This window comes from Cupressus sempervirens, chromosome 1 (genome assembly GCF_028749045.1).
Source record: "Cupressus sempervirens isolate cs-2001-9-10 chromosome 1, ASM2874904v1, whole genome shotgun sequence".
Taxonomy (NCBI): Eukaryota; Viridiplantae; Streptophyta; class Pinopsida; order Cupressales; family Cupressaceae; genus Cupressus; species Cupressus sempervirens.
The window spans coordinates 607,145,111-607,156,981 of NC_143118.1; the positions used below are offsets into that span (position 1 = coordinate 607,145,111).

General features: G+C 47.4%; 2 pseudogenes; both read left to right on the plus strand.

Moving 5' to 3' along the window:
• The window catches only part of LOC149578978 (25S ribosomal RNA), a 1,865-nt pseudogene extending 466 nt beyond the window's left edge, over window positions 1-1,399 (plus strand).
• An 8,847-nt stretch (window positions 1,400-10,246) lies between these two features.
• On the plus strand, window positions 10,247-11,255 carry LOC149578979 (25S ribosomal RNA; annotated as a pseudogene).
• Window positions 11,256-11,871: the final 616 nt, after the last annotated feature.

Below are 11,871 nucleotides of genomic sequence, written 5' to 3' on the forward strand. Positions count from 1 at the left end.
GGACGTGCTAGTGCGGGCTATCGTGGCGACACAAGCGTGACCTTTTAGTCACACAAATACTTCTGTCATGGTGGTCGAGTAGCGAAGCGCGTGCCTTTACGGTGGGCTCTCGGGCACCTGTGTGCTTGTGGAACTGGCTAGTGGGCTTTCCATCTGACCCGTCTTGAAACACGGACCAAGGAGTCTAACATGTGTGCGAGTTGGCAGGTTGGGAAAACTCGCGTGGCGCAAGGAAGCTAACTAGCGAGATCCCCTCTTGGGGGGTGCACCACCGACTGACCCTGATCTTCTGTGAAGGGTTCAAGTGCGAGCACACCTCTTGGGATCCAAAAGATGGTGAACTATGCCTGAGTAGGGGCGAAGCCAGAGGAAACTCTGGTGGAGGCCTACAGCAATACTAATGTGCAAATCATTCGTCTGACCTGGGTATAGGGGTGAAAGACTAATCGAACTGTCTAGTAGCTGGTTTCCTCCGAAGTTTCCCTCAGGATAGCTAGAGCTCACATGCGAGTTTTATCGGGTAAAGCAAATGATTAGAGGCATCAGGGGCGTAACGCCCTTGACCTATTCTCAAACTTTAAATAGGTAAGTCGGCGCGGCTGCTCTATTAAGCCGCGCCACAGAATTGCGAGCTCCAAGTGGGCCATTTTTGGTAAGTAGAACTAGCGATGCGGGATGAACTGAAAGCTGAGTTATGGTGCCAAATTGTGCGCTAACCCAGATCCCACAAAGGGTGTTGGTTGATTAAGACAGCAGGACGGTGGTCATGGAAGTCAAAATCCGCTAAGGAGTGTGTAACAACTCTCCTGCCGAATCAACTAGCCCCTAGAATGGATGGCGCTGAAGCACGCAACCTATACTCGGTCGTTGGGGCAAGTGCCAGGCTCTGATGAGTAGGAGGACCCAAGGGTTTTTGCGAAACCTTCGGCGTGAGACTGGGTGGACCGGCCCCCGGTGCAGATCTTGGTGGTAGTAGCAAATATTCAAATGAGAACTTTGAAGACTGAAGTGGGGAAAGGTTCCATGTGAACAGCACTTGGACATGGGTTAGTCGATCCTAAGAGATGGGGAAACCCTATTTCAAGGGTGCACTTTGCGCGATCATTGAAAGGGAATCGGGTTAATATTCTCAAACCAGGACGTGGCAGCGGACAAAAATGTTAGGAAATCTAGAGATGTCGATGAGGGCCCCGAGAAGAGTTCTCTTTTCTTTTTAATAGCCTGCCCACCCTGAAATTGGTTCAACTAGAGATAGGGTCCAGCGGCTGGAAGAGCATCGTACGTCTTGCGGTGTCCAGTGCGCCTTTGGCGGCCCTTGAAAATGTAGAGGACCGAGTACCATTCATGCCCGATTGTACTCATAACCGCATTAGGTCTCCAAGGTGAATAGCCTTTGGTCAATAGAATAATGTAGGTAAGGGAAGTCGGCAAAATGGATCCATAACTTTGAGAAAAGGATTGTCTCTGAGGGCTGGGCCTAGGGGTCTGCGCCCCAAACTCGTGGGTTGTTGGCGGCTTGCCTGAGCTGCTCCCGTGGCGAGGGCATGCCGTCGTGTGCCAATCGGGTGACGGACGCCCCCTTCAGAGGGCTTTCACTAGGCGGCGAACAGTTGACTCAGAATTGGTACGAACAAGGGGAATCTGACTATTTAATTAAAACAAAGCATTGCGATGGTCCCTGCGGATGCTGACGCAATGTGATTTCTGCCCAGTGCTCTGAATGTCAAAGTGAAGAAATTTAACCAAGCGCGGGTAAACTGTGGGAGTAACTCTCACAAAGTAGACTCTTTAGGTTCGTTCATCAATTCACCTGGCCAGCTCGGCCCACCAAGTTCTCTCACCAGGTCGCCTCTTTAAGTTTGTTCATCAAGTCACCCTGCCAGTTTGACCCACCAAGTACTCTCACAAAGTTGACTCTCTAAGTTCGTTCATCAAGTCACCCTGCCAGGTCAGCCCACCTAGTACTCTCACCAAGTCACCTCGCTAGTTTGACCCACCAAGTCGACTCTTTAAGTTCATTCATCAAGTCACCTAGCCAAGTCAGCCCACCAAGTCAACTCTTTAAGTTTGTTCATCAAGTCACGTGACTAGGTCAACCCACCGAGTACTCTCACCAAGTCAACTCTTTAAGTTTGTTCATCAAGTCACCCCACTAGGTCAGCCCACCAAGTACTCTCACCAAGTCAACTCTTTAAGTTTGTTCATCAAGTCACCCTGCCAGGTCGCCCGACCAATTCGACTCTTTAAGTTCATTCATCAAGTCACCCTGCCAGGTTGGCCCACAAAGTCGACTGTTTAGGTTCGTTCATCAAGTCACGCCACCGAGTACTCTCACCAAGTTGACTCTTTAAGTTCACTCATCAAATCACCCCACTATGTCTGCCCACCAAGTACTCTCACCAAGTCGACTCTTTAGGTTCATTCATCAAGTCACCCCACCAGGTCGGCCCACCAAGTGGACTCTTTAAGTTCGTTCATCAAGTCACCCGGCCAGGTCAACCCACCTTGCCACCAAGTACTCTCACCAAGTCGACTCTCTAAGTTTTTTCATCAAGTCACCTCGCCAGGTCAGCCCACCAAGTTGACCCTTTAAGTTCATTCATCAAGTCACCCCACCAAGTACTCTAACCGAGTCGATTCTTCAAGTTCGTTCATCAAGTCACCCGACCAAGTACTCCCACCAAGTCAACTCTTTAAGTCCTTTCATCAAGTCACCCCACCAAGTCGACTCTTTATGTCCATTCATCAAGTCACCCCACCAGTTCGGCCAACCAAGTGCTCCCACCAAGTTGATTCTTTAAGTCCGTTCATCAGTTCACCCCGCCAAGTACTCTCATTGAGTGGACTCTTTAAGTCTGCTCATCAAGTTGAGCCACCAAGTCCTCTCAAAAAGTCGACTCTTTGAGTCCGTTCATCAAGTCACCCCACCAAGTACTCTGACCAAGTCGATTCTTCAAGTGCGCTCATCAAGTCGAGTCACCAAGTCATCTCACCAAGTCGACTCTTTGAGTCTGTTCATCAAGTCACCCCACCAAGTGCTCTCACCAAGTCAACTCTTTAGGTCCGTTCATAGAGTCACCCCACCAAGTCGACCCTTCAAGTGCATTCATCAAGTCACTGCACCAAGTTGACTCTTTTAGTTAATTCATCAGGTAACCCTGCCAGGTTAGCCCACAAATTACTCTCACCAAGTTGACTCTTTAAGTTCGTTCATCGAGTCACCCCACCAGGTCAGCCCACCAAGTGGACTCTTTAAGTTCGTTCATGAAGTCACTCTGCCAAGTCAGCCCACAAGGCTGACTCTATAAGTTCATTCATCAAGTCACCCCACCAAGGACTCTCAGCAGGTCGACTATTTAGGTTTGTTCATCAAGTCACCCCACCAAGTACTCTCACCAAGTCAACTCTCTAAGTTCATTCATCAAGTCGCTCTGCCAGTTTGGCCCACCAAGTACTCTAACCAAGTCAACCCTTTAAGTTCGGTCATCAAGTCACCCTGCCAGGTCGGCCGACCAAGTACTATCACAAAGTTAACTCTTTAGGTTCGTTCATCAATTCACCCCGCCAGCTTGGCCCACCAAGTTCTCTCACCAAGTTGACTCTTTAAGTTTGTTCATCAAGTCACCCCGCCAGTTTGACCCACCAAGCAATCTCGCAAAGTTGACTCTCTAAGTTCGTTCATCAAGTCACCCTGTCGGGTCAGCCCGCCAAGTACTCTCACCAAGTCACCCCGCTAGTTCGACCCACCAAGTTGACTCTTTAAGTTCGTTCATCAAGTCACCTGGCCAAGTCGTCCCACCAAGTCGACTCTTTAAGTTCTTTCATCAAGTCACGTGACCAAGTCAGCGCACTGAGTACTCTCACCAAGTCAACTCTTTAAGTTAGTTCATCAAGTCACCTTGCCAGGTCAGCCCACCAAGTACTCTCACCAAGTTGACTCTTTAAGTTTGTTCATCAAGTCACCCTGCCAGGTCGGCCCACCAAGTTGACTCTTTAAGTTCATAAAATGGGTACCCGAGCCATTCTACTTGAGTCATAATTCTCAAATCAGGTAGCTTCCGATATAAAATGGTCATCAAGCCATTCTAGTCGGTCTCCAAAAATTGATCAATTTAACCCCCTGACTGATGCAATCAAATCACCTAACCAATGCCAATCTTTGTCTCCGTTGACAACCTCATTAAAAATGGGGTCGTGGATGGCTATTCGGTCACATTTTTCATTAAATTGGGTTTTAAGGTACTTCTGCACTAAATTTCCATTTCTGATGTAGAGTAAGCCTTGCACTAATAGCTTATATAGGGGAGATAGTGTGCTTGAAAAATGGTGGGCGAGCTAGCCTGGCCGAGCCGATCTGGGTGAGCCATGCTAGCCGAGCTGATCTGGCCGAGCCGTTCTGGCCGAGCCATGCTGGCTAAGCCGATCTGGGCGAGCCATGCTGGCTGAGCTGATCTGGGTGAGCCATGCTAGCCGAGCCAATCTAGGCGAGCCATTCTGGCCGAGCTAATCTAGGTGAGCCATTCTGGCTGAGCCATGCTGGCCGAGCCATTCTGGGCAAGCCATGCTAGCCGAGCCGATCTGGGCGAGCCATTCTGGTTGACCCAATCTGGGCGAGCTGTTCTGGCCGAGCCATGTTGGTTGAGCCAATCTGGGCGAGCCATGCTGGCTGATTCGATCTGGCCGAGCCATTTTGGCCGAGCCATGCTGGCCGAGCTGATCTAGGTGAGCCATTCTGGCTGACCTGATCTGGGCGAGCCATTCTGGCCGAGCCATGTTGGCCGAGCCGATCTGGCTGAGCTCCAAAAATGGTGTCGTGGATGGCTGTTTGGTCACATTTTTCATTGAATTGGATTTTTAAGGGAGTTGTCTGTGCTATTGTAGATTTCTAATGTAGAGCAAGCCTCACACTAATAGCTTATATAGGAGAGGTTGTTGCCGCGAGCCTCTCCCATGCCGCTTTCATTGATTCAACATTAGTGTCTAGGCGGATCGGATTGTTGGGTTTTCAAATGGTGTATGCTAATGTTGAATCAATGAAAGGGGCATGAAGCGATCTCAGTGCTTTTCCTCGGCTCTCCTTTAGATCATGTTTTCTGATGACTCAATTTTGGAAAAGGTGAGGCAGTGGTTGCAGATCCATGGTGTGTCTTTTTGGTGATTTTAAAACTTGATCTAAACATGAGCCCTTATTTAGCACTCCGGCATTTCTTGGTATAATGGCAATTTGCTATGGGTGCTCGGCACTCTAGTAATTTTTCATGGTGTACTTATCACGGCTACATGGGAGATTTAATATCGAAAGCTCTCGGCAAAAACTGGTGGCCGAGCCATGCTGGCCGACCCGATCTGGCTTAGCCATTTTCGTCGACCCGATTTGGCTCTTCTTTCTCACTCCATTAGCACAAATTTGGGAGTTGTTCGACAGCGGTTTTCATTCCAATGTGTCATTGCGGTGATCTGGAGAGCGATGCTAAGGGTGGGAGCTTGTGTCTAGCATTTGGGGATGTTTGTGCAAGCGAGCAAGGGAGCTTCTCTTATCGGAACCTCTCCGTGGCCTTTGAATATAGACCCAGTGCCGACGATATTGATGGATACGAGCCTTGGATTCTAAATTTGTTCAGCTAACATTGGTTTTTGTTAGAGAAGGGTACGAAAGCACTTCCCGATTGCTACATGGGAGCTCCCTAAGATCACCTCTGTGCCAACTCGATTTGCACAACATTGGGAATGGTTTGACAGTGGTTGTCATTCCAATGTGTCATCGAGATGTCTTGGAACATGGCCTTTCAAGGGCGAGCTCGCATCTAGCAATTGGATTGTGCGTTGTCACAAGTGAATGGAGAGATCTCTCTGTGGACGGCGGCATGGCGATTACATGAGAAAATTGACTTAGTAGTTAGAGCATTGGCCTCGGGCCATTGTGACGGCCTTGCAATTTCTCTATAATTGAAACCTATGTTTGCACAGTAGCAAAGTTTGCATGTAAGATTGGCCTTTGTTCTTAACAGTTCCAAGTACTCTCACCAAGTCACCAAGTCACCATGCTAGCCGACCCAATCTGGCCAAGCCGTTCTGGCCGAGCTATGCTGGCCGACCCGATTTGGTTGAGCTCCAAAAATGGATCTGGCCGAGCTCCAAAAACAGTGTCGTGAATGGCTGTTCGGTCACATTTTTCATTGAATTAGATTTTTAAGGGAGTTGTCCGTGCTATCGCAGATTTCTAATGCAGAATTAGCCTTGCACTAATAGCTTATATAGGAGAGGTTGTTGCCGTGAGCCTCTCCCATGCCCCTTTCATTGATTCAAGATTGGTGTCTAGGCGGATCAGATTGTTGGGTTTTCAAATGGTGTATGCTGATGTTGAATCAATGAAAGGGGCATGAAGCGATCTCAGTGCTTTTCCTCGGCTCTCCTCTAGATCATGTTGTCTGATGACTCAATTTTGGAAAAGGTGAGGCAATGATTGCCGATCCATGTTGTGTCTTTTTGGTGATTTTAAAACTTGATCTAAACGTGAGCCCTTGTCTAGCACTCCGGCGTTGCTTGGTATAATGGCAATTTGCTATGGGTGCTCGGCGGTCTAGCAATTTGTCATGGTGTACTTATCACGGCTGCATGGGAGCTTTAATATCGAAAGCTCTTAGCAAAAAATGGTGCCCGAGCCATGTTGGCCGACCCGATCTGGCTTAGCCATTTTCATCGACCCGATCTGGCTCTTCTTTCTCACTCCATTGGCACAAATTTGGGAGTTGTTCGATAGCGGTTGTCATTCCAATGTGTCATTGTGGCGATCTGGAGAGTGATGCTAAGGGCGGGAGCTTGCGTCTAGCATTTGGGGAAGTTTGTACAAGTGAGCAGGGGAGCTTCTCTTATCAGAACCTCTGTATGGCCTTTGAATATAGACCCACTGCCGACGATATCGATGGATACGAGCCTTGGATTCTAAAATTGTTCAGCTAACATTGGTTTTTGTGAGAGATGGGTATGAAAGCACTTCCCGATCGATACATGGGAGCTCCCTAAGATCGCCTCTGTGCTAACTCGATCGGCACAACATTGGGAATGGTTCAATAGTGGTTGTCATTCCAATGTGTCATCGGGATGTCTTGGAACATGGCCTTTCAAGGGCGAGCTCGCGTCTAGCACTTGGATTGTGCATCGTCACAAGTGGATGGGGAGATCTCTCTATGAACGGCGGCATGGTGATTGCAAGAGAAAATTGACTTAGTAGTCAGAGCATTGGCCTCGAGCCATTGTGACAGCCTTGCAATTTCTCTATAATTGCAACTTGTGTTTCCACAGTAGCAGAGTTTACATGTAAGATTGGCCTTTGTTCTTGACAGTTCCAGGAGATGACCTCCGAAACTTTTGGATTGGGCCCCTTCAAGGTGAAATTCATCCAGTTGATCGGATGAGCTCGATGACCATTTCACTCCCTTGGCTCCATGAATTCAAATCCCATCCAGCTATGATAGACACTCCAAATGTTGAGCCTTTGTTACCATGCCATCCTACTCGGACTCCTAGATGATCAAGGCTGACATTGTGTCTGCTCCTCTCAAGTGAACCTCAAAAAAGGCACCGAGGCAAATGGTATTGTCGACTCGTCCTACCCGATCTGTTCCACCCGAGCTGAGTTGTTTCGCCCGATCTCCAAAAGGTGGCTATTTCACTACCTTGGCAATATGAATTTCCATCTCCTAACTGATGAAAATCTTTTGCTCCTCTGCCGACCTCATAAAAAAAGGGGTCGTGGATGGCTATTTTGTCACATTTTTCAATGATTTTGATTTTTAAAGCAGTTGTCGGTGTGTTCGCTAATTTCTAATGTAGAGCGAGCCTCGCACTAATAGCTTATATAGGTGAGGTTATTTCTGCAAGCCTCTCCCGTGCCCCTCTCATTGATTCAACACCAGTGTCAAGGTGGATGGATATGTCAGATTTTGAAATGGTGGACGCCGACGTTGAATCAATTAGAGGGGCATGAAGCCCACCCTCGAGGTGCTATTCCTTGACTCTCCTTTAGATCATGTTTTCTTGTCACTCAGCTGGCGCAATTTTGGAAAAAGGTTTGGTAGCAGTTGCTACCTGGTGATCTTAAAAGTTGATCTAAAATGGGTGCCCTAGTCTAGCACCTCCGTCCGGTGTTGCTCGGGTATTGCATAATGCTATCGGCGCGAATTCCCCAACGAATGCCTACCCTTGGACAGTCTCTTAGATCACCTTCTTCAATCACTCAACCCACCCAATTACAGAAGAGACTTGGTAGCGGTTGCCATTCTACAGTGCGTCTGTTCAGTGATTTCAAAGTTGATCTAGTGGCGAGCCCTTGTCTAGCCATGAGATGGGTGCTTGGCACTCTAGAAATTTTTTGTGTGCCTATCAGGGCTACAATGGGAGCTTTGATAACAAAAGCTCTCCGCGACCCTCCCCAATAGAATTGGTGCTGGTGTTCGAGAAAGACACGTTATTTGGATTTGGAATATTGGCACCAGCATTGTTTCTATTGGGAGGGCCATGAAGCTGTCCCAATTTTGCTATGCGAGGGCTCTCTCCCCAGAGTCGTTCTCTTTGTAAAAACTTCTTTGGCAAAAATTTTTTTTGAATGGTTCGGCAGCGGTTGTCATTCCAATGGTGCCATTGTGGTGGTTGCCTGGGCAGCGATCTGAAGGGCGAGCCGTTGTCTAGTAGTTGGCCTGTGCATCACGGGTGACAAGGGAGCCTTTGTAATCGGAAGCTCCCCGTGACCATTCGATGAGAAGAGCCATTGCTTGTGTGAGCAAGGACAAATGCAGCCTCGGATTCCAAATGAAATCAATGACATCAGATCTATATATAAGATCAGAATGAAGCAGTAGCTCGTTTGTTATGCGTAGCTCCCCAAAGTTGCTCGTCTTTCTCACTCCATCGGCACAAATTTGGGAGTTGTTCAATAGTAGTTGTCATTCCAATGTATCATTGCGGTGATCTGGAGAGCGATGCTAAGGGCAGGAGCTTCTGTCTAGCATTTGGGATGTTTGTACGAGCGAGCAGGGGAGCTTCTCTTATCGGAACCTCTCTGTGGCCTTTGAATATATAGACCCAGTGCCGACAATATCGATGGATACGAGCCTTGGATTCTAAATTTGTTCACAGCTAACATTGGTTTTTGTGAGAGATGGGTACGAAAGCACATCCTGATTGCTATGCGAGAGCTCCCTAAGGTCACCTCTGCGCCAACTCAATCGACACAACATTAGGAATGGTTCGACAGCGGTTGTCATTCCAATGTGTCATCAGGTGATGTCTTGGAAAGTGGCCTTTCAAGGGCGAGCTTGTGTCTATCACATGGATTGTGCATTGTGTTGCAAGTGAATGGGGAGATCTCTTTGTGAATGGTGGCATGGTGATTGCAAGAGAAAATTGACTTAGTCGGAGCATTGGCCTTGGGCCACTGTGATGGCCTTGCAATTTCTCTTCAATTGCAACCTATGTTTGCGTAGTAGCAGAGTTTGCAAGTAAGATGGTCCTTGTTCTTGAGAGTTCAAGGAGATGACCTCCAAAACTTTTGGATTGGGCCCCTTCAAGGTGAAATTCATCCAGTTGATCGGATGAGCTCGATGACCATTTCAGTCCCTTGGCTCCATGAATTCACATCTCCTAACTGATGACAACCTTTTGCTCCTTAGACGACCTCATAAAAAATTGGGTTGTGGATGGTTGTTTGGTCAGAATTTTCAATGATTTGGATTTTTAAGGTGGATGTCAGTGTGTTCGCTAATTTCTAATGCAGAGCGAGCCTCGCACTAATAGCTTATATAGGAAAGGTTGTTTCCACGAACCTCTCCTGTGCCCCTCTCATTGATTCAACGGCGGTGTCAAGGTGGATGGAAATGTCAGATTTTGAAATGATGGATGCCAACGTTGAATCAACTGGAGGGGCATGAAGCCCACCCTCGAGGTGCTATTCCTTGACTCTCCTTTAGATCATGTTTTCTTGTCACTCAGCTGGCAAAATTTTAGAAAGTAGGTGGGCTATGCATCATGAGTGACAAGGGAGCCTTTGTGATCGCAGGACGATCCCTTTGGAGGGCTTTCCCTAGGCGGTGAACAGTAGACTTAGAACTAGTACGGACAAGGGGAATCTGACTGTTTAATTAAAACAAAGCATTGCGATGGTCCCTGTGGATGCTGACGCAATGTGATTTCTACCCAGTTCTCTAAATGTCAAAGTGAAGAAATTCAACCAAGCGCGGGTAAACAGCAGGAGTCAGCGGGGAAAGAAGACCCTGTTGAGCTTGACTCTAGTCCAACTTTGTGAAATTACTTGAGAGGTGTAGAATAAGTGGGAGCTTTCGAGCGCAAGTGAAATACCACTACTTTTAACATTATTTTACTTATTCTGTGAGGCAGAGATGGGGCAATGCCCCTATTTTTGGCCTTAAGGTGCATCTAGGCGTGCCGATCCAGGTGGAAGACATTGTCAGGTGGGGAGTTTGGCTGGGGTGACACAGCTATTAAAAGATAATGCAGGTGTCCAAAGATGAGCTCAACGAGAACAAACATCTCGTGTGGAACAAAAGGGTAAAAGCTCATTTGATTGTGATTTTCAGTACGAATACAAATCATGAAAGCATGGCCTATCGATCTTTTCAACTTTCAAAATTTGAAGCTAGAGGTGTCAAAAAAGTTACCATAGGGATAACTGGGTTGTGGCAGCCAAGCGTTCATAGCAATGTTGCTTTTTGATCCTTCGATGTCAGCTCTTCCTATCATTGTGAAGCAGAATTCACCAAGTGTTGGATTGTTCACCCACCAATAGGGAACATGATCTGGGTTTAGACCATCGTGAGATAGGTTAGTTTTACCCAACTGATGATCTGCACCGCGATAGTAATTCAACTTATTACGAGAGGAACCGTTGATTCACACATTTGGTCATCGCACTTGGTTGAAAAGCTAGTGGCGCGAAGCTACCATGTGTTGGATTATGACTAAACGACTCTAAGTCAGAATCCATGCTAGATGCAATGCATATCTCTCTTCGGCTGCATCGCGACCCACAGTAGGGGTGCTCTTGCACTCCCAGGGGCCCGTGTCATTGGCCATCTCTGATCAACGCACTAGCCCATTGGAGCAACCTAGGATATTAATTTCAAGCAGTCGGTGAGAAGAATCTTTTGTAGACGACTTAAATAGGCGATAGGGTATTGTAAGTGGCAGAGTGGCCTTGCTACCATGATCCACTGAGATTCAGCCCTTTATCGCCTCGATTCGTAAAACCTTTTTCAACTCTAAGGTAGGTGGGGGGGGTTTGCAATTTTCACTAGGGCAGAAAAATCTCCCGAGTGCCAAATTTCGGGCGAGTGGGGTTTTGTAAAATTTCCACGAGGGGGAAAAAAATCTCCTGAGTCCCAAATTCTGAGCTGGTGGGGTTTGTGATTTTCGAAAGGGCAAAAAAATCTCCCTAGTGCCGAATTCCCCGCGGGTGGGGTTTTGTGATTTCTGCGAGTGCGAAAAAGTCTTCCAAGTGCAATTTCCATGTGGGTCGGGTTTGCAATTTTTGTGAGGGTGAAAAAATCTTCCAAGTCCAAATTCTAGGCAGGCGGGGTTTCATAATTTCCAAGTGCCAAATTCCGAGTGGGTGGGGTTTGTAAATTCCACGAGGGCGGAAAAATCTTCCAAGTCCAAATTTTGAGCGGGTAGGGTTTGTAAATTTTTGTGAGGGCAGAAAAATCTTCTGACTGCAAATTCCAGGTGGGTCCCTAGGTTTTGTAATTTTCGCGAGGGCAGACGTCTCATGTACGTGATCCAAAATTGGTCAACTTATTTTTTTGGTTAACGCCCAAAGTTTTGAACTCAAATCGAGTTGGCTACCCTGACTCGAATCGC